The 25,211-nt window shown below is 36.7% G+C and overlaps 1 protein-coding gene across 12 annotated transcripts in view; it reads right to left on the minus strand.

Annotated features, from left to right (window-relative positions):
• Nucleotides 1–25,211, minus strand: part of LOC129747966 (whirlin) — a 427,024-nt gene that overhangs the window by 344,617 nt on the left and 57,196 nt on the right. For 11 of the 12 annotated variants that reach the window (XM_055742407.1, XM_055742406.1, XM_055742405.1 and 8 more), the window contains exon 2: nt 17,862–19,862. The gene's annotated coding sequence lies outside the window, so the exon portion shown is untranslated. Of the gene's footprint in view, nt 1–17,861; nt 19,863–19,996; nt 20,392–25,211 lie in introns of those variants that run through there. The other variant, XM_055742400.1, reaches the window with a different exon arrangement.

Here is a 25,211-nt window from a genome sequence, read left to right on the forward strand (position 1 = left end):
TAACTTTTTACTGCAATGATTTTCATTCTTCATTTTTAAAGTTTCTTCATCAGTTTTATTATTGGACGCACCTTGAAAGACTAGAAAAAAAACTCTTGAAACAGACATTGAGTGTCGATTTGACACTTCTCGGTTTAAATCACTGTACCTCTCTTGTTTCTCTCCCGATTTTAACTTAAATTATTTTTGGCGCTCAAAGAAGAAAAAGCCGGAACTTAGTATGGAAGTTAAGTATGTGTTGACAGAAACTTAAAAGCTATAATATTTGATAAGGGAAAATTCTTTAATCATTTAGAAGTACAATAGAAGTATGAGGTTAGTTACTAACAATTTAGTGAACTTGCTTGTTAATAATCTACAGTGTATGTTTCTTCGTGAATAACACTATTCCTTGCAACCTTTGAAAATAACAATCAGTGCTGCAAATTTTCTGAAAGCACCGATGATATTGACTGTGATTTTCTAAATATCAGTGTTAATGTTAAATGTTTTCTATTTACATGTATTTATACTATTTATACCAAACTTTGAAACTTAACTCCTAATATAGGATGGAAGGAAGGAATCTTAACACAATCTTAAATGACTTAAATGGAGAGGAATCTTATACTTGACGCATCGGTCGATGGAAGAAAAAACTTCTAGAATGGAACACACTTGGCTTAACTTCAAATTGACGTCTTAACTTGTCGACGGATGGAATGGATCTGAATGGAATGGCGAACACGCCGACTGCTTGAATGAATGAATGAATGGGCTTCATTCACACGCACACAAACATCTGTGTGCGCAACAGCATACAATTGTTGCTATACGCCAGCCGGCGTTTACCAGCGTTTTTTAATCCGGCCATAGACTACACAACATTTGTACAAATGCGATTAAATTCGATGAAATTTTGTCGCTGTAATTTGCATCGTGTATGGCACAGCTTGAATGATCGCGCAAACGGTTTGAGTAAAATCGGTCCGGATGGAAATATTTTGTACAAACAACCCTCTGTGACATGGTGCATGGTGCTGTTTGTACCAAATCCAGGCCATTTACTCAGCTCCAGCCGGGGTGGAGATGTTTTTTTTTGTTGCTGTTGTTGTTTTCGCCAGCAATCGTTTGTGTTCGCACGAAAAATGTTTGTATCGTGTGTCGGGGCAGGCATAGAATCAAACAATCGTCGTGGAATCATCGAAATTGCACAAGCCAACCCGCTTTAAGTGGACCATAGACTACACCACATTTGTATAAATGCGATAAAATTAGATGAGATTCAGTCGCTCTGAATACTATTTGCATTGTGTTTGAGTAAAACGGGCCACCACGGGACTACACCACATTTGTACAATCGCCTAAAGTTTGTGCAAACAGCATCATACACCATGCCACAGAGGATGATTTGTACAAAATATTTCGATCCCGACCAATTTTACTCAAACTGTTTGCGCAATCATTCAAACAGCGCAATACACGATGCAAATCGTATTCACAGTGACAGAATTCCATCGCATTTGTGCAAATCTGGTGTCTATGGCCGGCTTTATTCAGCCCCAGCCGAGGTGGAGATTGTTTGTTTTTGTTGCTGCTGTCGTTTTCACTAGCAATTCTTCTGGGAGATGGTCGAGTTATGCATGGACAGCTGCTACTTCTGTTTCGGCAACGTGTACTACAAACAAATCTCAGGCCTCGCTATGGGAAGCCCAATTGCTTCGCCTGTCACCGAGTTGGTGCTGGATGACTTACTCGACGACGCAATTGAAGCCTGCGCAGTGCCACCCCAACACATCAAAAAGTACGTAGACGATTTATTCCTCGTACTAGAACCAACACAAGTAGATGCAATCAGAAACACGTTCAACTCACAACATCCAAACATCCAATTCACCGTCGAAATGGAGATGAATGATCACCTACCGTTTTTGGACCTAATGCTGCACCGAAACACAAATGGTAAGATATCTACGGAATGGTACATGAAACCAATCGCTTCCGGAAGATTTTTGAACTTTTTGTCGTTTCAACCACTACATCAAAAAATTAACGTAGCATATAATTTTGCGAAAAGAGTTTTCGATTTCACATCCAATACAGATAAAACTAACGCAAAAAAAGTTATACAAACACACCTCAAAATGAATGATTACCCAATCACACTTATCAATGGAATCATTAACAAATTAGGAGAAAAAATAATTGAACCGACAGCTATGGAAGAGAACGAAATAAAATGTTATAAATCTCTCACATATATTGATGGCTTAACAGCACAAATAACAAAAACATTAGGTCCAGGTTTTAAACATATTAAAATCGCAACCAAACAAAGTAAAACGATCGGATCACTTCTACCGGTCGTGAAAGACAAAACTCCGCACGACGAGCATACTAATGTTGTGTACAAGATTGAATGCAATGGTAATCCAGACCAAACCGAAAATTCAAACAGCTCCGAACGGAAATGTAACGCCTGCTATATTGGATGTACTATAGCAAAACTGAAACAACGGATGTCACAACATAGAACACAAACGAACGAGCTAAAACGACTGTGGGACAGAGGATGCACCGACCAGGATTACGAGATAACAACTTTGAGGCAGCAAACAGCATTATTGGAACATGAAGCAGCTATGCACCACCTGTTCAACATCGATAAGGCCAAAATCATCGACAGGGGAGACAATCAAAACAAACTCATGATGCTGGAAAGCTGCCACATAAAAACAACATCATCATCAGTTAACATTAAAAAGGATACAGATATTTTACACTCAACATACACAAATATTTTTCAGTGTTTGGAAAAAATCAAAACCCAAGAAGCAAAACACAATACCAAGGATCAAAACACAACATCACAAACATTAAATTACACCAACACAAATTAATGAACGCCATATTTAAAAACAACTCGAAAACCAAAACAGTCCACAGTGCAAAGTTCGGATGCAGAAAATTTTAAAACTCCCAAAATTCAATAGAAAAACGAATATTCTACGAAAAATTCGTCAGCAGTAAGTCTCACCAAACTTTAAAATACATGAAACACAAAATTATAACCAACATAATCCAACACAGAAACCCAATGACAGCAGTTCAAGATAAGCCGAATCAAACTTAACAAGAAAACGACACTTTATCGGTAAGCACCAACAAAATTCAAAGTCGATTTTCATTAAATTAACAATAAATTGTAGCCCCTGATGAAGATCCAATAAGGATCGAAACGTTGGAGTAAAAAACAGTCGTTTTTACTTAAAAATCCGAGACTGATAGCCGTTAAAAATCCCTAAAAAAAATCAACCAAAACAGTCGTTCCATTCATAAAGAAGCATTATCTTCACATTTCAAATTTTCGTTCCGCTCATGCCTATCACGAGCACGAGCTATCCATCTATATAAAAATTCTTTAGATGTCCCTACTAAAAAGGACATCACTTTTCACTTTTATTTGAGTTTTCTGGGCGACTTAAAATGCAAACATTTCATGTTCCATACAAATTTCTATACAAAATTTCAACGTGTTTGATTGATTCAGGAATCAATCAAATTTTAAACTAATGCTTGGTGACCAAGAAGGCATCGAAGAAAGATATGGGCGCAAAAAGTAATTTTTTGCAGCGGTCTAATGGCCCATACCATTATTTCTTGAAAATACGCTAAGCTATGGCTTCGATTGATGTCCTTCATCATTTTTAATGAGGCAAACAAGCGTTTTTATCCTGGCCTAGATGAAAAGTTCACTGAAACGATTTGATTTTTTAGAAATAGAAGGATTGATCGAATCTGCGAGAAACTGGTTATTTTTTATGTTTAACTGATCTTGATTTTCATTATTCAATAACGCACTGGATACTACAACTATCTGGTAATAGGTGGTAGCAAACACGCCGAGAAAATAATCGTAACAATTCTGACTTTCTTTTTTCTTCCAGTTAATGTCATATGCTTAATACTATAATGAGAGAAAAACTTCAAATTGATTATTCCTGCCCTTGCAGCAGCATTTATAGTTGGAGAAACCCAAATATGCTTCTACGACAATATTCAGCAAAAACATACTTCGGAAGAGAGACAATACACAAGTGCTCCCAAAAAATCACTTAGAAGAAGCTCCAAGAAAGCTGATATTGGAAGCTTTAAGGTTGATAGGAATAGTTGTTTTTTTAATTTTTAGATCTTGACCATAAAGAAAGCTAAAAGTGGTGTTAAAACCGTACTTTTCAAACAATGAAGCATCAGAAGTGTTTCAGTCACGTTAAAAAAAATTGTAAACTGGATTAAAAAGGCGACGGAATTTGATACATTTTTGCATCTTTAGATTCTTGAAATACTAAACTCAGAATTTTTGACATGAACATCAAGCAAATCTTTTAAAATGAAACCGTATAAAGTTATATCGTTTAAAAAAAGGATCCAGTGTTTTCCACATTTTTCAATAACTCCAGAGATTGTCGAGTTTTGCCTTTTTTTCCTATTCGACTTTAGTTACGCCTAGAAGTTTCGTCCATTTGAAAAGGCGCATTTTCATGTTACAACGGAAATGCATAAACAGGCAGTTTAGCCCAATTGAATTTCGTCAATTTTTTAAAAGTTTTATGTGGGTTTAAGATGAAACCGCGATAATTAAGTAAAATGCGTTCAACTCGATTTGTTTACATTTGGTAGTTACGCTAGAGATTTAGAACGAAAGTAACAGTGTTACTTGCGTCTGACAGATTTGTCCGCAGGCTTGCTTTATATGTATTTTTTTTTCTAACGGATTGGATGGCGCCTCTTTGTATTTACCATCAAGACGCCATTCACCGCCCAGACACCATTTACCGCCCAAAATCACCCTTTTGTGTGTATTTTGAAAAAACTGGGATGTTTTCTCCAAATATAAGACCTGTGTTCTGTGTCGGCGTCATTGTTCGACCATTTCATTGAAAAAACATCACTTAATTATGCTAACTATAGCCAGAAATAAAATATTTGGTTTTTCGTTTCCGGTCAAATTATTGAATTCGACGCCTGTTAGCGAACTAAGCATTACTGTACTCCTAGGGCAAAAAGGGTTTTTGTTTACTAGATAGTACCTATTGGACCTAAAATCGACTTGAAACGATAGTTTTATTTTCGTAGAATAGATTTGCATCAAAAAATTTTCGATTTTTTCAATAGTTGTTGTTTTTTGAGGCGTTTAGTGATGGGCGATAATTGGTGTATAAAAAAAAGTGTGGGTTCCTAATGACCGGTCACGCACAATTTCTTTGTTTTTAACGCATGTATTGTGTAAAATGTGTAAATTGTAAGAAGCATTTAGTTTGATTATGTTAGAAAATGATGTTTTATCGCTGAAAGTAACCGGTTACTTGAGGTTGTTTGCCGGGAATCATCATTTTGTCAGTCAACGCACTTTGTTAAAATTTGTACTAAATTTGCGGAAAAACTATCACAAAATGTATTCTCTAAAAAGCCAAAAAATGGTTTTGACAGCTCGTTGTATGGAAAATACTAAAAAGAACAGTTTCCGTGTTGTTTAGATAGTTTTTCCTTGAGAAAACATTATCGATACCCGGAAAAGTCGAGTGGGCGGTAATAGGGCCAGTTGAACACCCCAAAGTTTAGTTAATTATTTTGAAAAGCGTACATTTTTCGCATTCCACAATTTTTTTTATTTAAAGTAGAGCAGTTTTGGGATGTATTGGAAAAGAAAGCGAATAAAAATCTGCCGTCGTTTTTTTATTACACATGTTTGAAGTTGAAAAACCGCTTAACTGGGCGGTGAATGGCGTCTTGATGGTACTTTAGTATCTTTAGGAGAGACCACTGCGACCAGTTGTTAGATCTTTGCCATGTCCGAGAATCGATCTCATGACTTCTGGCTTAGAAGACTTAAGCTCTAACTTCTAAGCCAAGCCCGCTGCACAAACTCACAATTTGCTATTATTGTTTGGGTTTTCATGGGGTTTTCTTTACAGCCCGAACCCAGCATCCATGAGCGCTTTCTAGTGTTTGGTAGAGAGTGAAACACTCCGCCGTACGAGATTGCTCTCTCATCTGTGTTGTTCTGGATGTTGACAGTATTCGGAGTGTACAGTATGTAACACATTTCGAGTACCTCTAGGTGCCCGGGAGGGACACCATTTTAGTCCAGGCATGTTGAAGTCGCCAATAATTAGAATGTCGTCTTCAGGAATGGCTAGGGAACATGATCGGGAAAGGCCGCGGGAAAACGATTCTGCGAAGGTCGCGTTTTTGGCACGATCAAGGGATAGGTACAAAACCCCAACGTAGAGCTTCTGAGTACCCAGATCGATTCGGATCTACTCTAATTCCTGATCGTTCCATGATTAGTCGTCAATTGGAGTGGCTGAAAGACCGTGTCGGATGACAATCAAGACTCCGCCGTTTGTTTATTAGTACTTTTGTAAGCTTTATGAAAAAAAAAAACAAAATTGGACGAAAACCGGGTTCGGTGGACAAAACTTTGGACCGGAAAGTCATGCATGCTTACATTAGTAAGAAAACTGCCTCAGTTAAGGATGTGACCATAAACGTGGATCTCCCCTTACGTCCGAGAGTGCTTGAACCGTCGCCTGCTCCTCATGATAACCAAGCATGAACACCCAGTACTGCTTTGGTAGGATTTGGCATCAGTTCATCAAGACCGATGATTGAAATTTTTTGCCCTTACCAAATCGTATTTGAGAGAATATGTGAAGCCTTCAGATTCCATCGAAAACTTAACAAAAGACTGGAAAAAAGTGGCATAAATCGCTTATCAGTCTGTGCTGAAGCTAATGAGCAGTCTTCGATAAAAAATTCGATCTCTGGCCTTTACGATTGACTGCAATTATTTTTAATATTTATTCTTTGTTAAAGAAGACTATAGAGAACATAAAATTGAAAAATAAATACTAGATTGACTCTTGTTAAAACTGTTCATTTTAAATCGTTATTAGACATAATAGGACACTCCATAGAGTGCGTTCTGTCATTGGAGCTGAGAAATTCATCACGAAGAGGAAGATCGACGAGATTTGAATAATTGCCTGTCAGTGCAGGTTGAAGAACCTCATTGCCACAATCGAACTCAAGGCCAGGACGATTGCTGCCGTCTGGCTGGATTCAGCGCGACTGAATCGAAGGGTTCCGAGCTCTTTGAACATTCAAAAAAGCTTGACCGAAAAATGAAAAACTGAAACAAAACCTTAAAATTACTTCCGTTCACAAAATCAACTTCAATAATTTTCTGACCGTGTTGTTTAAGCTGCTTAGCCCAGAGAAATTCTGATTTAGAAAGTTCGGTCTTGCGCCACCCTACTGCGTATTTCGATCCGGGTCGGGAACCAAACCGATTGCATGACACAGTCAAACATTGGTATTAGCCAAATTTCCCCGCGGTTTTCATTAGTTAATCATGTAGTCTGTGAACGGTCGATAAACAAAACTCACAACACACTGGCAAATAGGCTATAGCGATATGGGGATGTGGCGTATCTTCACCATCCTACTACTAAATATAGGTGTTGGTTAACCTAAGCTCCAGCACAGCTCGTTTTTTGAGGGGCCATCGCATGACATTTAAAAGTATATCTCATACTGCTGCTGTCTGCTGCCTGGTGTTTAGTCGTTTGGCTGGTAGATTCAATGAGCACATCACCAGAACATATATACCTACATAACTAAGTCTAGATGTTGTAACCAACGATTTTCGGCCCCCAAAGGGAAATTGTCATCACAAAAATGGGTCGACCCATGGGAACGAACGATGAACCAACGCCAGCCGGTTGTTTGGCCGATCTGTGTGTGTCCTTTGCCAAAATTCGTTGTTGAATAAATTTAATTAAACTTTAAACGCCACATCACAGGGCAATGAATCACTCGCTCGATGACACAAACGCATGTATACATTCAGGTATATAAACACGCATGTAGGTCCACACAATATGTTGTGTACATAAACACAGGATTAGGCTGTGCTTTTGTAATCCTATGGTTCGTATATATATATATATGTCTATAGCTTCCTGTGAATCTCGGGCCTTCTCCGGACAAACAAGAAGGCTACAAGCCCCCAGGAATCCGTTTTGGTTATACATATCTCTACGTATAAACAGCCACTCATATACCCGGCACAGGATGACGGCGAGACTAATTTGTGACCCGCTTTTCGTCATAGGTGGGCGTAAAATTCAAACCCACCAAAACGTGATCCCATTGCTGGCACATATGGCTTGAAATGGAGCTTGACAGAAAGAGCGAGAGGTGCCAATGAAAGAGTTGTCGCTGACGACGTTCTAGGTGCCTACCTTATCAACGAGCTTTGAGTAAAACCAAGGGTGGGAGAGCGGAATCGTGACAGTTTAAAATTCCTACCCTCGAGAAAAGAAGGTCGATATTCGTTCGTAGTACCACACGGTGATGATGTTGCCATTAAATGATGACATCGACGGCCGTTGTCACGTTTCGCATGTGTAATTGTAACATTTGGTTTATGTAATCGGAATGTAAATAAAGTTGGGTGGCTCCAGAGACCGGTGAGCGACAAAGATTTTAGTTTTGCATTTTGTATTACATTTGCGAAATTGGTATCAACAATAATTGAGCTCTACGAAAAATACTTTGATCAAAACAAGCAACAAGAATTTGCTTAAAGTATTCTTCGACGGTAGAGTGGTATTAGCCAGAGTCAATTTGGGGTAATTTTTGAATTTTTCAAAACCTGGGGTCTTAAAAGCTTTATTTTGGTTCAAAACTCATCCACGATTTTTGGCAGAATTTTTAAGTAACGTTTACATGAGTAAATTTGACCTTTTAGGTTTGAATGGAAAAACTGAATACTTTGTGCTGAGAAATCAACATCATTTTTGTTTTTTTGTGTGGAACCGAGCTTGCTTATGATTTTGGTGCCAACTTTAAAGGCAATTTTTTGCTGAACAACTTTGTCGAAGACCGTAACTTCGTATCTAATTAGACAAAAAAGTTATTAGAGGTTTATGTTAGAGGGTATGTTTTTTGGCATTGAAAAATAATAAATTCAATTGACATCACTGCTAGGTGCCTAGTGATGTAATGCCTGACTACTTTTTATGCATTATCTCGCTACACGGAAAAAAATTGAGTGGTCATCCCAAAGACGCTGTCATGATAATTTTACCATTTCAGCGCTATAGTATTTTCAACCACGAAAAGTTTAACATCGATTTTGTGAAAGTGCGCATGAAACAATATTGAAATTACTATGTACCTGGTAATTTTCGATAACTCTCAATGTTTGTTGTCGAAAATACTATGGTCATGATAATTTCATCATAATTTCTATCACAACTACCGTCCGCATAGTAATTTTGACATTGTGGCACCAATTCATATCAACAAAATACTACGCACATCGTACTTTTGAGAACAAAACATATTTGACTCAAAAACATAAGTGCGTATGATAATTTTACGATGGTAAACATTCTTGTTGTTTACACTAATTCAGGATCATTAATCATCAAACCCGTTTGTAAAAAAAACTTATTTTGAGCTGCTTTATAGTTACATAACTTTGAAAATCATTCCAGAGCATCGGGAGAACACACTAACATTGACCGACGTGTGTCGGAAGTGTGAGTTTTCATGTTTCAAATAATGCCATAATGCATGCATGCAAATAAACAAACAAACATACATAGTAATTTTACTATTTAAATCAAGCTCCTTGCTCCTCCTAATCTTTATCATAACACATACTAGTTTCATCATGAAACATATTAATTTTACTAGGGACGAAGTAAAACAATGCATCATTTCATTGACAATTTTACTAAAACGCAGTCGAATTTACTATGCGCAGCCAAATTGAGCACATGGTAAAAGAGCTATGCGTAAGGTATTATAAACAACAAAACATATTTGACTCAAAAATATGGTCGCCTGTTGTTCGTTTAAACCACGGATTTAGTAATTTTACTATGCTTTTTTTTTTGTGTGTAGGCACTCAGCAGTGATGTCAGTTCAATTTATTGTTTTTCGATGCCAGAAGATATACTCCTGTTAAACAGCTAATAACTTTTTTTTCTCTGATAAGGAACGAAGTTACGGCCATCGACAAAGTTGTAAATACAGCGGAAAATTTCCTTTAGAAAATTCATAAGTTGACACATAAACCTATTATGCAAAATACTGATTTTATCTAATCCATCCATTGATTATTCTAAGGGTCCAGCGCCGATTGACCGGCGCATAGGGCTGAGATACATTCTAATTCTAATTCTAATATTCCATCAAATTTGTTTATAACATCTATATAGACCTGAACAGACATCTGTTTTTTTACACATTAGAGTTATTTTCTCCATCTCCTTTAGTTTTCGAGAAAACGATTTTATTATAACAGTTGTCAAAATTTTCGAATCTGAAACTGTGTGTTCTAAATGCGCCTATTTATGTATTATGCAAAATTAGATTTTCTTCTGCAATATTTTCCAAAAAAAAATATTAAAAATGCTTGACACTTATAACTAGCACACGACAAAGCTCTAATTCTATCAAATTCCATGTCTTTTTTAATTTTATGGAATTAAACAAAAGTAATATTTGCCATACTTGGCGTGATTTCACGATTCTTATGGATCTCAATTCACATTCTTAGCAACAGCTTTCTTGAACTGTGTTTTTTTTTCACTCTGTCTGTTTATGATATCCGGAATAATTCGATAGTGTTCTTAGATACAGCCTTCCAAACCAGAAGGCCAATTCAGCAGTAGTAGCCTTAAAATCCAAATCAAAATAACAAATTAGAGGCAGCAGCCTTAAAAATTTGCGCTTTCTAAGCCAATTCTGTCTTTTCCCACAAGAAGGGCAAATCAAAACAAACAATAAAAATTTGCGCTTTCTAAGCCAATTCTGTCTTTTCCCACAAGAAGGGCAAATCAAAACAAACAATCAGCAACAGCAGCCTTAAAAACCTTTACTTCCGCAGCCATTTCCGTCTTTTTCCACCGGGAAGCTAAAAACAAACAACAATCAGCAGCAACAGTTATAAAAATCTGCGCTTCCAAAGCCATTCCGTCTTTTTCCACCGGAAAGCAAAATCATAACAAACAATCAGCAGCAGCAGCCTTAAAAGTCTGCACTTCCTAAGCCAATTCCGTTATTATCTACCGGAAGGCCAAATAATAACAATCAGCAGTAGTAGCCTTAGAAATCTGCGCTTCTTTAGCCATTTCCATCTTTTCCACCGGAAAGTCAAACCAAAACAAACAAAAAAAAATTAAAATCTGTGCTCCCTGTGCCAATCCGTCTATCTACCGAAGGCCGAATCAGAAATAAATTTTCATTAGCAGCAGTCTTGACAATCTGCGCTTATTCAAACAACCACGCCATTTTTGTGATTTCACGATTCTTATGAATCTCAATTCAGAGATTCACTTAGGCACGTCTTTAACTCACAAGAATAGATTCATGACTCACTTTGTTATGTGTGTTTCGCCTAGTTGCCAAAATAACAAACGTTGGCATAGTCATTAGCTTTAATTTATTTATCTTCACACAGTACTAAATAATCCTGTACAGTTACATGTTTTGACCTGCATATAATTGGAACAAGTTATGTCTACTAAATTTACATGACTTTAAACTAAGCTTGCCAGATTGCCCGGTTTTATCCGGGTTTGCTCGGATATTTGATGCAAAATTTCGAGAAAGTCCGGTCCGGCCCGGTTGCCCGGATATCGCGAAAAAAGTCCGGATATTGCCCGGATTTTTTAACAATTTTCACAAAGAAACCAAAAAAAATCAAAGTTTTTGAGTACGTTTCAGCAAAATCGATTATCGGTATGGAAGTTTTCAACGGTTGTTTCAAATAATTCGCTGATTTACTTTTATAAACCTTTAAATATTTAAGTGTTCCAAAAAGCTGTTGGAAGTCTGCAATTACATTAATGAAATTAATGTAAATTCCCGAAAAGAAAAAAAATACCATTGTGAATTTACATGACCAAAACAATGAAACCGTTCCGGCTCATTATTCATCAACTTCTTGCACTCAGCCTTTTAACGAAACTTGACAATGATTAAAAAGATATTCGAAATGTTAATGTTTACTTGAAATCCACGAGCTCCAGATTTGAAAAAGCTTTTATTGGCGCAAATCGAACTTTCTGCCTACCGGTCAGCCGTTCGGTGTGTGTTTGTGAAACGATCCTGATATAGGGTGTATCTGAATGCTCTTTTCAGTTTCGTTAATACTTTTTGGATGGATGATGTTGAAAACAATTTTTCATTACTTTTCAAAAGCTTGCTTTGTTATAAGGCTGATGGCTAGAAGTTGATAAAATAATGATTCAAAAACTTAAAAGGAATAATGAATCGGAACGGTTTCATTGTTATGGTCATGTTAATTCACAATGGCTTTATTTCTTATCGGGAATTTACATTACGTTTAAAGTCATGTAAATTTAGTAGAAATAACTTGTCCCAATTATTTGCAGGCTAAAACATGTAAGTGTACAAGATTATTTAATACTGTGTATTATTTTATTTTCTTTTTAATTAAATTTGATTTATTTTCTGCATATCCTTCATCTCATCCCTACAATACTACGGAAACCCACAAGAAAAACATTATCGAATATATTTAGAGATCTTAAATTCTCTCTTAAGATGCTTGCATTCTAAGTTTTAATAACAAAATTCAGAAATTTCTTAGATTTTACTAGTTTTTAAAATATAGAGGCATTTTAAAAACTTGCATAGAGCACAGAGGGGTTAAACCTTCATAAAAATTAAAATTTGTTGTATTTTTGATGATCATATAAATAATTCTCAAAAACCATTAACCTTCTTCTTTAGGTATAAATTTTTAAAGTCAAAATATTACATCAAAAGTTATCAAAACCTTGTATAGATTAAGAAAAATTTAGTTTGTGAATTAGTAAAATTCTTTCATGCCTTATGTTCAAAGCGTATTACCCTCAAAATGCATTGATTAGATATAGTGTTCCGTTAAACAGCTGTAGGCGCACTTAACCCGCTAGGCGCATTTAGGAACACTTTTCCCTAAGCATGATGTACAAGATAGTGGTTGACGAAATAGTGATGAGACACAGTGTTTTTTTTTTAATATCTGCAGAATGCAAAACTGTTATATTTCGAGCTCCAGAAAGGCTTGATTGAAGCATCTTTGTTTCAGGATTATAAGAATACACTTTTTGGATTTCAAAAGAGCAGGTGTCTTGTTTTCTAAAGGGTGATTTGTGCCTCTGTTTAAAAAACTTTAATTAAAACCCATCAGTGATACATTAAATCTTAATTGGATATTTATTACAAAGGGTCTGAATCCTATGTTAGTTGAAAAAAGAATATAAGTATCAATTTTCAAGAATATTTCAATAAAACATTGTAACGTTTGTTTTGACGTTAAAAAAGGGGACAACTTGTCGGTTAAGACCCGGATTACTATTGGCTGTATCTTCAAAACTACTGAACCAATTTTCATGAAAAAATATCATTTAGGTATCAGCTACATGTTCACTATCTATTTGGAAGTAATTATAACATTAAAATTTTTTTGGTGTCTGAAAATTGAGCCGAAACCCGAATGGCCAGAAAGATAGCGTTTGGAATCAAAGATCGTGACCATCCTAGTTGAAATAATGAAATTTCACAGCTGTCAGCTAAACTTTGGCTGATTTAAAGATTCATTTAAAGTAAAAAAAGGCTTTGTTTTCTGATGTCGTATATCATAAATGGAAATAATGGAAAAAAAAATAAAAAATCGTTAATTTTCTTCTTGAAAGCCATTGTTTTTTTTATTGAATAATTAGTTTATATTTATAAAACTGTGCTTAAAAGTTAATTGTTTAATATATGACATCATGAAACCAACGAAAACTGACTAAATTTTAATATTTTTGTGGTATTTTGATCATATTTAGAATTGCGAAAAACATACAACAAGAGATTCCAGAAATTCGCTGAGCCGTGTTTCAACTTAAAATGGATTAAATGTGCAGATTTTAAATTCCTGAGTTAATTGAAGTATCGTATTTGATTTCTTATAATATTACTCAAAAATGAAATTTAAAACTTCAGAGTAGTTGTTCTCAGGGTAGCAAAAAGCGTAAAGTAAAAGTCAATGAAAATCTATGATTTAACATGAATCGGTTACTCTATCAGTCTCTTCATTATTTCTTCATCACTATCGGTTGGAATTGAATATAATTGAACAGAACGGTTATTTTTTTCTTAAGAAAATTACTTGATCTTCATTGAAATATAGTTACAAAATCTTTGAAAAATTGGTTTAATGAACTTTTCAAACAACCAGCTGTGGTCAAAAAACCAAGCACTTTTATTATTTCAATCTCTTAATCGAACTGAACTCACATCAATTAAGAATTTTTAAAACGACTTTAACCAAATGAGTTATCTTTAAAAACACCCATTTTTTTTTTTTGGACCTTTTAAGTTTTAAGGCCGTTTTATGAAGACCGTGAACACTCGAATTTTCAAAAAGCGTATGATAGCATACATTAAGACAATTTCAAAATGATAGTGTTTATGAAAGTCGGTTCAGTTTAATTTTATAACCAAAACAATTATCCGAGTCAATGTGACCCTAACCGGCTTATTGTTCTGTTTTTTACTGGGTGAATCTGGTAACGCTTTTTAAAAATCCATTCTAAGTTTGAATTTTTCAAGACAATAGGTAGAATATAGCTGGATAGATGAAGCGAGTGCGCTTGATAGAAGAAGTGAAAAGATAGTGTAAAATATAAGCGGAGGGCAATTTATGTAGGAAGCTCAAAACTGATCAGATAAACTTTTGCTAGGTTCACTGACTGATTATGTAGAGGAGGCAAAACAGTCGCAGCTCCTCTTCACAGTCAGCCTAGATTAGCTTAGGTGTATTTATCGTATCTGAGGTATCTCGCTTGCCGCTATGAAATGTTATGAGTTAAATAATTAAAAATTATTCAATGAACACAGTAACAGAATTTCAGTTACTCAGAGATGCAATATTTGTAAGAATTCGTGTGGTAATTTCCGTTTCAGATTTCTTCGCGATGTATCATCAAGTGTATCAAATGTAATTGTACAGCTTAAAAATTTATTGTTATAGCTGAATATTGTGAAGCTTCTGCTTAGCAATAGTCGTTTGAGCGGGAAACACACGTCCTGCCTCACTGAAGATCGTTCGTTGACTGACGACCTCTCACGACACGACAGCTCAGCCATCATGTGTTTGCGTGTTGTTAGGACGATGGAGAGAGATTTCCTACCCGGAAAGGCCTAGGTATCAGCCGAGAGAATGTCGTGCAAGCAAATATCGACTACACATCTCCCCCCTTCTCACAAAAACAAAATTATTTACAAAATTTCAAGCTGAGTATATGCAAACTGCTATATGTAACATTTCTTTTTTTCGATCTTTTAACAAACAATATCTGTAAGCGCAATTTACATTTTCTTATGCTTATTCATGTAGGGGAGAGTGGGGTATCGTGGGCCATGGGGAAACGTGGGCCTCTTTTAACATCACAAATGTGTGTTGAGATAAAAATCTCGAACCAACTGTCATCGTCTCCGCTTTGCGTGGGCATATATTTCTATATGTTGTTTACTTAAATACGCATCATATGCTTCTTTTATTTATCAAGCTAAAAAAAGTTAGAAAAATTTACTTTCATAATTAAAAATACACCCGCTAATTTCATCGATGGGGAACCTAAAGTGCATAACAAAAATATGCTCATACGCTTATGATCTTAGTTTTGTCATGATCTTTCACGTGGAAAAGGAATTTTTGATGAAACATCAACAAGTCACACAAACGCAACCAATTTGCAAATCATAGCTTGTGGGGAATCGTGGGCCACACATCTTGAACCACCTATATTTTTATGTTTTTATACACATTCAGAACTTAAAATACCATTCAGAACACTCTTCATGTTAGTCTTCCCGGTCCAACCCAAATTTATAAAGTGAACCTTCAGAACATTTTTTATGACGGTCCTTCCGATCGAACAAAAATTCATAGAGAGAACCTTCAGAACACTCTTCAAGTTGGTTCCCGGTCAAAATATAATTCATGAAGTGAACATTCTGAACACTCTTCATGTTGGTCCTTTCGATCCAACGCAAATACATAAAATGAACATTCAGAACACTTGTGAAGTCTAACGGAAATTCACAAAATGAATCTACAGAAAAACTTTTCATGTTGGTCCTCCCGATCCAACGTAAATTTATAAAGTGAACATTCAGAACACTCTTCGAGTTGATTCTCCTGGTCCAATGTAAATTTCGCTCTAAAAATTCAGAACACTCTTCATGTTGGTCCTCCCAATTCAACGAAAATTTATAAAGTGAACATTCAGAACACTCTTCATGTTGGTGCTTCCGAACCAACGAAAATTTATTAAGTGAACATTCAGAACACTCTTCATGTTGGTCCTCCCAATCCAACGCAAAGTCATAAAGTAAACATTCAAAAGACTCTTCATATTGGTCATCCCGAAAAAACGCAAATTCATAAAGCGAACCTTCAGAACACTCTTCATGAAGGTCCTCCCGATCGAACGTAAATTCATAAAATAAACCTTCAGGATACTCTTCAAGTTGGCCCTCCCGATCCAACGCAAATTCATAAAATGAACCTTGAGCACACTACTAATCTTGATCGTTCCAATCCAACGCAAATTCATAAAGTGAACCCTAAGAAAACTCTTCAAGTTGGTCCTCCCGATCCAACGTAAATTCTTGAAGTGAAACTTCAGAACACTCTTCAAGTCGGTTTTCCCGATCCAACGCAAATTCATAAAGTGATCCTTCAGAACACTCTTCATGTTGATTCTCCTGGTCCAATGTAAATTTCGCTCTAACTGTTGTCATTGTGTTTGTTTATTCATTCAGAAGTTCACCAATTTTGCCCGAGTTTTGACCCTTAAGTAGGCGGTTACGATCTATAAAAGTTGTCAGTTTTGAGGGTGAGCGTGAGGATGAATATAGCAACCATATATTTGCAACATCTCGGGTGACGATTTTGTTTGTTTATTAAAAAAAAATTTACACCCGTGCCTTTGGAGAAACGAAAACGCTATTAGATCATATTATAAAAAAAATCTAAAATACAATGGTGATACAATTTCCATCTTCTAGAACTAGGTTTTAGATCTTTCAACTGTTTTTATTTTCGAAGAATTTATAAAAAATTTGTAGGTATTTGTTCCGGTCTTTTGGAAAGCTATATGTCGAGAGATGCACAACTTTTTCGGTCATCAATATCGAATGCCGCAAGGGAGTCACTTGGGACCCCCTTTTTTCTTCACTCTTATGCACCAGATTCCTAGAGTTATGTATTCGTGCTGGTAAATGCCGACGATATTCAAATGTGTATTCCTAAGTACTCGGCATTCAAAGGATTTTACGATCCTTCAAAATGCGTTACCCTGGCTACGAGCAACGTCAAGTTATATGTCTGTCTGTTTGTCTGTCTAGAATTGAATTTGTTAGAAACTTGCAGAAAATTGATTGACGTAAGGATTGCCATAAAATGATTATTCACCGTATTTTTTTAAAGTTAGTTGAAGTTTTTCCTTATCCATCGTTTAGAGTTAAGGTGTGGTTGAAATAACAAATTTAATTTGTAAAACAACGTGAAACACGCATTAAGAAAACTGAATGTAACGTTTGTAAAATTTTATGAAAAAAAGGGTCTGCACTAGTTCTGTATTACAATAAAAAGAGCTTATCTTCTTTTAATCTTGAAATGATGAAAATGGTTAAACTTTTTTATAGATATGTATGTTCATTGAGCATAGTTAAACCTTCATATAAAACGAAAATCTTGTCGAAGCAGCAATTGCAACACAGTAATGTTCACTCACCTTTTCCGCTAGCGTTATCCCAAATGTAAACTATTATCCTCAACGAGCGGAAAATCCATCACTCATCCTCATACATTAGCACATATCGCTCCTCGACGGCGGCCAGGTGTATTTGCAGCTTTCCAACGATGATCCTCATAAATTGCACCCGTTGAAGTTGAGAGAAAAAAAAACCAGTTGGAAGGTAACACACAGTTACAGCTTCACTTTTTTATGTGATTCTTCTTTTATGAATTTGGTTTTCCCTCCTTCTAGTTGCACCACACTCGCTCACAGCACTGTTTTGTTTCAGACGGCACGAAAATTTCCTTCTTCTGTTTGCACACACACTCGAAGTTTTTCTTTTGCTTTCTTATCCTTCGCTTTACGTTTCCTCCAACGATAAATCCTGCCCTATTTACCCCCAACTGCTTGCTGCTACTCACTTGGATGAGCTTTTCTACAAGCTCACGATTAGCCTTCACTTCGGTTTGCACCCGCAATTCGTTACCACACTCTCTCTTTTTGGCTTTTCTTAGCGTGCTCTCACACTTTTCGGATTTTTCTCACTCCCTTAGTCGGCCAACTCTCCAACTTTGAAGCAATCGAATACGTTACACACTTTTTGCTGTGTTTCCCCACCACACTGTATTTATATCGATTCACTATTTTTGTATTTGCCCCCCACATCGAATATAGGATTCTTTTCAGCACAATTCGCACCCCTACTTCTTTAGTGATATTTTTTGACTAATCTTTCCCTTCGTTTACTATTCTGCCTTCGTTTACACTTTTCTTCTATTAAGACTTTATCAATCTCGAATCCAAATTGGAATCTTTTCTTTTGTTTAAGAAGATTTGTTTTGTCATCAGAATTTGAATTGCATTCGCCTACTACTTTTTATAGGACTTCTGTTTTGTAGCATTAGTGGTCTATTGAACATATTTAGAATTTGACGTGGAATTCCTTAGCATTGTTCCGTTCGCAGGTTTTGTTGTTTACGCATACAATCTCACTCGAAATGATTCACGTTGTTTCGTTTACTGAACGCGGTCAGTGACAGTGACACTGAACCTCTCCGCCGCACCGAAAGTGGAACAAATTTCGTGAACCGAACTGGCGCACACAACTACCAGCAGCCGAGGACCACCAAGGACGACGACTAAGTGTATTCCGATTGGGTGTCCGGTGAGCGGCGAGACAATCGTGGGTTGTTGTTGATGTTGAGATGAAACTTTCGGCAATGAGTCGTGAGCGGCCGAAGCTCATCGTGATGATTATTCACTTTCGCCCCCGACTGTTTCGGAATTCCTTCTGGCTGCGAGAGCGCGTTTTTGTTCTCTCTCTGTGTTGTCATCCAACTCGTTGACGGATTCGTGGAAGTTACGCGACCTCAAGCGGAAGTGATACTGTGGCCAACCGTGGTGTCGTGAGCTGAGGAATGTTTTGTCGAGTGTTCGCACTCCCTCTCTCCCTGCTCGCTCGCGCTCGCTTCTTTTGACCGGACATCACCAATACAGGGAAACCGCAAACGAGCAGATTTTCCGGAGCAGCATTCTGATTCCATGCGGGATCCGTTTCCAGAGAGAGCAAGTGGGGGTGGGTGAAGGTTGAACTTTTTCCGATGAGAAAATTGCTTTCGAGTATGTGAGGTCGAGGTGAAATATGATGGAAAGACACTTTTCTTCCTCTACGATTCGCTAGATTTTGACACACTTTGAATTTTCGCACATTTTGCAGATAAAATCTATCGATTCCTTATGGTCGATCCGTAACGTTTAAATTTCACAACTTCCGATGAACAATGTTCCATTGCCTCATAGCACAATTATCAAGTAGATGAACACTTAAAGCTTACACATCAATTCATTGCACTATCTTACACTCTTGTTCCATTTTCAATTTTTTCCTTTAATCCTTCAACACCTTCAGTGAAAATCCTTATAGGCGCTTCCGATGTTCCACGATTCCACCTTCCTCGAACAGGATCCTTCCGTTTGGAACTTTAAGTCCCCAGTGACCTTACAAGGTGAGAAAAGAGAAAACATTTCGTTAAAATTGTATGATCAAAACCAGAATTCTAAGCTTCTAAATCTAACATCGATATTTTGCAAAGACCCCAAAAACCCATCCGAAACTAAAAAAAAACACTCACAAACATTCAATCTCTCGGTATCAACCGCTTTTGCGGAAAACCAGTGTTCAGTGTGACACGTCCTTCGACTTTTCCGAGGCCTTGAATCCTGGGGCCGCCGCCAGGATGCCCCATATCGAGGCTGGAGCTAATTGTTACGCTGGGATTCCCACCCCCAACTGGAGCTCTCATCGAGATTCACAGTAAAACTTTCCAAACTTCCGGAAACCTTCTCGAAAAAACCAAACTGGGAAAATGGTCCGAATTTCCACTTGACAGAACGAAATTCTTTCACCCACAATTGGCACCCGATGAAACGTTTCTTGTTCCTTGTAACTTTCTAAAAAAAAAAAGTGGAACCACCACTCAGTCAGAAAAGGATATTGCTGACTGCCTGCCTGACTGACTGACTGGATTGTTGGCTGCCTTGCTAGTTCGTTGCTGCTGCTGACTGACTGACTGAATGTGTTTGTGGCCAGCCTGACGTCGCGAAAATCGAATGACGTTTCCAGTTTTTCCTCGGTGAGAAGCGAGGGAAAACCTCCAACTCACGTTAAATGGATTTGGATGGAGAGAGTAGAAGAGAGCAAAGGACCTATTCGAGAGCAAAGTTGTTTTGGGGAGCAATGTTTTCATTTTACTCTAAGAAGGAATTTTTCGCTTTTCTGAGCGGTGGTTCTCAAGATTTAGGAAGATTCATTTGTAACATGAAACTACGTTTTGAAAAGGGCACTTTTCAATGGCTGGATGTAGAAATTCACCTTATTTTAATGGTTTCATATGGAGTTAAGGGTTGATATAGGTTAGTAATCAACTTCGAAAATTCCGAAGCTTGTCTTTAGAAAACCATTGCACAACGGGCCTCCTACATAAACCAAATCTATGAAAATATACTTTCCTTCGTGAAAATGTCAGGAAAATCTATTGGACATAGTTGCAGACGCTGCACAAGCTTACGAACGGAGATATAGTGCCTTTTTAACCTCTTATTCTTTTCTATATTGTAAACAATTCTGAAAAGCAATGATTTAGACTTGAAAATTTTAAACAAAAATATAAAAATCTTGTTTAATTTTTTACCATGAAATCGATTGAATACTATATGAGCAACCACTCGCTTCAGAAGATGGATTTATGGCTGATTCTACCCTCAATTCTCTTTATTTTTCAATTAATTATGACAAAAGTAAGTTCGAACTAGAAAATGTTTAACCAAGTGAGACCATATTTGTGTGTTTTTTTTTTTCGAGAAATTGAATTAATTTCAGCCACCGCACGCATCGTACATTGGAGTTATTTACAATGCGTGCGGTGGCTCCAAAAGCCTTTGCTCGATTTCTCGTGAAAAAAAAATCACATAAGATCGTTTGGTTCAAAGTTTCCATTTCCAAACGGGCATTTTTTAAGAAATATTTGAAAAATGTTAAGGTATTCAAGGAAAACCAGTCAAAACTTCATTCTCCGATACGTGCGGTGGCTCAAATAATCTTCTTTCGTTTTTTTTAAATATCAAATAACATAAGTCTCCTTTGGTTAAAAATTCTCAAGCCCGAACTAACTTTGTTCATATTAAATTGGTAAATATAGCGAAATTGAGGGTAAAATTAGCCACAACTCCAATTTACACTGCGTGCTGTTGGTCAAATAACCTTCATTCAATTCCTCGAAAAAAAAATACACAATATAGGTCTGTGTTTGTTCGAAATTTTTTATTCCTTACCAGTGTTTTTCTGGATAGTTTACAATGTGTATGTAGGGGAATTAAGGGTTATAAAAGCACTTCATCTCGGTTCGTAAGCTTGTGCAGCGTCTTAAACTATGTTCAATCGGTTATCCGGACACTTTCACTAAGGAAAGTATAAATATTTTCATTGATTTGGTTCGTGAAAAAGGGTAGAAATTGAATATACACGGTATATACATTTTTCCCCATTGTGCATTGTAGAAATTTTTTCAAAAACAGCTATAATACCAGAATCTGTTATACGACTGTCAACAATTTCTTGTCGCAGTCTTTTCTACGAATGCAATATTTTGACTTGAAGACCCTTGATGGTTTAATGGAAGATTCTCTCAGTGATTGTTGAGCTAAAAAGCGCAAATCACGTTGGCCACCATTTTACAACCATTATAGTAACTGAGGGATGTACTGAGGGATAACTGAGGGAACTCTTATTGCAGAGCGTATTTTCTGTTATGAGTGTTTCATAAATCTACACCAAAAATAATCTGCACGTAGCTGCTACGTGAAAGACTCCATTATTTTTATTCAGTTGATTTTCATGTACCATGTATGAATGAAATAAGTAAACGCTTCCATAAAAGGAATTTTTGCTTGGTGAACATCACGTGCAACTTGCGTGAAGTTCTAGTAAGTTCAACGCGGGGTGATGATGAAGACTATTTGGAATGTGTTTAGTATAAAAATTATATTTGAATTTTTTTTTTATTTTTTTTTTCGTTCTTACTTTCGGTAATTAAAAATTGAAAAAAATAAATTCAATTCAATCGTAAAAAACAATATTTTTATAATCGTCACATCATCACACCACTGTCACTAACATTGTTAGTTTTCATGAAATCTAAACTCCGGGACCTCTAACCCGGGAGTGGGGTATAGAATCCTATAAAAAATAATAAGATAATCTAATATTTTAAGATGAGTTGGACTAAAGCATGGATCACTGGAGCTATGTAAACGAAATAAAAATGTTTTGTACTTGAAATGTAGGGTTTCTATTGCACTTTAAAGGAAAAATGATAAAAAAATTATTCCGATGTTGTTTTGATGAATTTTCGAACTTTTGGTTGAGTATCACTCATTATAGTTTGAACACCCTATTCGCTGACCTCAGCGGCCATTTTGTTCCACAATCTCTTCATCTCTGGTCCATCCCGAGTCGTCCTACCATTCTTCTTCATCTTCTGCTTGACAATTACCCCAATTTTTTCGATAGAGCGGATCTGAGGGCAGTTGGGTGGGTTGATGTCCTTTTCGACAAAATCCACCCGTTGCATTGGCCCAATACCACTGTAGAACCTCCTAGCTGTAGTGGCAGCTTGCCACATCTGGCGAAAACTTAACTGTCCTTTGTGAGATCTAATGTACGAAAAAAAAAAGTTTTTCAGGCATTCCTCCTTGTAAATTTCGGAGTTTTTCACAAAAACCGGAATTTTTCGTCCGCAGCTACAAATACCTTGCCAGATCAAACACTTTCTTGCACACTTATCAGCAAAAACGAATTTGAAGTTGCCGGGGACATCACCATGACCAGTGCAGTGCACCACTAGACTGAGTCGATTTGGGGTCATTTTTGAATTTCTCAAACCCTGGGGTCTTAAAAGCTTCGTTTTGGTCCAAAACTCATCCATGATTTTTTGCAGAATTTTTAAGTAACGTTTACATGAGTAAATTTGAACTTTTAGGTTTGTATGGGAAAATTGGATATTTTGTACTGAAAAATCGACATCATTTTTGTTTCTTCTGTGGAACCGAGCCTGCTTATGGTTTTTGTGCCAATTTATAAATTCCTTCAAGGAAATTTTCCGCTGAACAACTTTGTCGAATGTTATTACTTCGTATCTTTTGAGACTAAAAAGTTATTAGCTGTTCAACAGGTGTTTGTCTTTTTGGATTGATAAACCATGAATTCAATTGACACCACTGCTTATGCCACACGAAATATGGCATGAAAAGTGGTCTTGCAATACTTCGCTAGGCACCCAGCAGTGGTGTCAATTGAATCCATGGTTTATCAATCCAAAAAGACATACACCTGTTAAACAGCTAATAATTTTTTTGTCTAAAAAGATACGAAGTTATGATATTGGACATAGTTGTTCAGCGGAAAATTTCCTTGAAGGAATTTATAAATTGGCAAAAAAACCATAAGCAGGCTCGGTTCCACAGAAGAAACAAAAATGATGTTGATTTTTCAGTACAAAATATCCAATTTTCCCATACAAACCTAAAAGTTCAAATTTACTCATGTAAACGTTACTTAAAAATTCTGCAAAAAATCATGGATGAGTTTTGGACCAAAACAAAGCTTTTAAGACCCCAGGGTTTGAGAAATTCAAAAATGACCCCAAATCGACTCAGTCTAGTGCACCACTGCAGTGGCTTTACATTATTTTTGGCCAGAAAGCTGCCCAAAATCCATCTTCACGTACGTTTCGTCATCCATGAGGATGCATCCATCGAACTTCGTTGGAATCTTCTTGTATAACTTGCGGGCACGTCCTTTGGCTACTAAATTCTGCTTTAATGTCCGGTTTGGTTGCTTACTGGTCCGATAGGATCGTATTCCTTCGCGTAGACGAATTCTGCTGACGGTGCACCGGTCGGCGTTGAATTTCTTGGCAATGTCATAGTCCGACTACCCTGTGTTTTCCTTGATCGTTCTCAACACCTTCAAATGCAGTTTCTGATTCTTAGGTCCACTATAACGCTTCGTATGAACCTACCGATTGATAGTGTGCATCTCACTGAAACGTTTGAGAACGCTGCACACGGTTGATTTGACAATTTTTAACGATTTTGCGATTATTGCGATTTATTTTCGTCTCGCGGCTTCCATCACGTGTAACTTTTTTGGAACAAAACGAATCGTAATGAAATTTTCAGCACTGATAGAGGAAACATTTCCGAACAAAGTATTGTAAAAAAAAAAATCTAGATCCGACAACTAGAAGCGCTATGGTATAATAAACAGTGCGTCCAGATTTGTAATGATCCATGCTTTAATATATGCTTGTCTGTTTGTATGCAGCTATAAATCCACACCGCTTAACCAAATAGCCAGAAATTTGGTACAGTTATGTGTTTGGACCATGGTAAGGTTTTAGTAATAGTTTTCATCCCCTCCCACCTAAGAAAAGGAACCCTCCCATACAACTTTCGGTTTTATTCACACAAACCAAAAGCACAAACCAAGTCAGCCGATTTTCGTTTCTTTAGGCGAGTTTGTTTTCATCATCGCCATGGGCTGCATGGGTCAGTAGACTGAGTCGATTTGGGGTCATTTTTGAATTTCTCAAACCCTGGGGTCTAAAAAGCTTCGTCTTGGTCCAGAATTTTTAAGTAACGTTTACATGAGTAAATTTCAACTTTTAGGTTTGTATGGGAAAATTGAATATTTTGAACTGAAAACTCAACATCGTTTTTGTTTCTTTTGTGCAACCGAGCCTGCTAATGGTTTTTGTACCAATTTATAAATTCTTCAAAGGAAATTTT

Source organism: Uranotaenia lowii, chromosome 2 (assembly GCF_029784155.1).
Source record: "Uranotaenia lowii strain MFRU-FL chromosome 2, ASM2978415v1, whole genome shotgun sequence".
In the NCBI taxonomy this organism is placed as follows: domain Eukaryota; kingdom Metazoa; phylum Arthropoda; class Insecta; order Diptera; family Culicidae; genus Uranotaenia; species Uranotaenia lowii.